Source organism: Penaeus monodon, chromosome 34, assembly GCF_015228065.2.
Source record: "Penaeus monodon isolate SGIC_2016 chromosome 34, NSTDA_Pmon_1, whole genome shotgun sequence".
In the NCBI taxonomy this organism is placed as follows: Eukaryota; Metazoa; Arthropoda; class Malacostraca; order Decapoda; family Penaeidae; genus Penaeus; species Penaeus monodon.
In genome coordinates, this window is record NC_051419.1 from 29,250,469 (window position 1) to 29,251,721 (window position 1,253).

The 1,253-nt window shown below is 37.6% G+C and overlaps 1 protein-coding gene across 1 annotated transcript in view; it reads left to right on the forward strand.

Moving 5' to 3' along the window:
• Window positions 1–549: 549 nt before the first annotated feature.
• The window catches only part of LOC119594687 (derlin-2-like), an 8,450-nt gene continuing 7,746 nt past the window's right edge, over window positions 550–1,253 (forward strand). The window contains exon 1 of the mRNA XM_037943743.1: window positions 550–717. The gene's annotated coding sequence lies outside the window, so the exon portion shown is untranslated. The remainder of the gene's footprint in view (window positions 718–1,253) is intronic.

The following is a 1,253-nucleotide window of genomic DNA, read 5'->3' on the forward strand; positions in this document are numbered from 1 at the left end:
TCCTCTTTTCTCCTGGTGTGTCTCTCCATCTTTGTACCTGTCGCCTCTCCAGTCTTCAACATTTCTCATATAGTATACCCAAGAAAAGAGAAAGGTGACTGCGGAAGACTCACTCTGCTATTTGCTTGGATTCCCAGCCCGAGCAAGACTAAGCAGTCAGATGAGCGAAAGAAAGGCATACATCTTTTAATTATCTGATCTTTAAAAAAATTATCCATCATGTGTACGCTAATTAATTAAAGTGTAATTTTCATAATGATTGTCATTAAACTTGATGAACGTTCATCATAAATTGATGGAATGATAGCAAATACGAAACGAAGATTAATGATGACAATTGTTCTCGGATCTTAAAAGTACTCTTTTACCTAATCAACAATTCTTACAAATAAAATCTAGATGATACTGTCGATTCACACATGTTAATCTATAATAATTTTCAATAAAACAAACTCAAACAACAAACAGTAACGAACACATTATAAACGATGATGACGATAGCAGCTTTTCGAAAGATGCTACGCCCGAGTTGGCCCACTGATGTAAACACACGTCTTCATTTCCTTCGCCTCGTCAACTCCAGCAATTCCGTTATTGCAGGTCTTATTTAACGAACAGAGAGCTGGATTTCGGCGCAGAGGAGAAGGATTCGGGGAGTTTTGAGTGGAGTAGAGTAGTGAAAAGCAGGAACTGACGACCGTACGTTTAGGAGAAGAGGTGAGGGACGTGTCTTTTTGTGGGATGAAAGACAAGACGTCAAATGACAGTTTGCATTACAGATTATATTTGTGTTTAATTTCCCTCGACACTGGCTTATATGTGTTTTCCGTCGTATGCCATGATTTGTATTATTAAAATCTGCGTTTGGCATAAAGATATGAAGGGTATGCAAACCTCGTTAGCTTTAGGTTATTGTTCACAGCTGATATTTATTTTAGCATCATATTTTTATATTGCTGAACGATTTACTGTAAATACTTACACACGTTTATTGAATAGCCATTTTCAGAGTAGATCTTGTAAGATCATGTACTGTCTGTTTATTGTTTCATTATCAATTGTATCAAGTTTGTGCGAGTGACAGTGTCAGGGAATGGTTTAGAGAGGATCTAGAGAGGATTGGGATAATTGTTCAGATGAGGGTTGCATGGTACGCATGTTGTTAAGACCCCTGGCATGCTGAACATGGATACGGGAGCAGAGAATTACAAATTTGGATTAGCAATTGTGTTCTTACCTTTACTTTTTGCAGG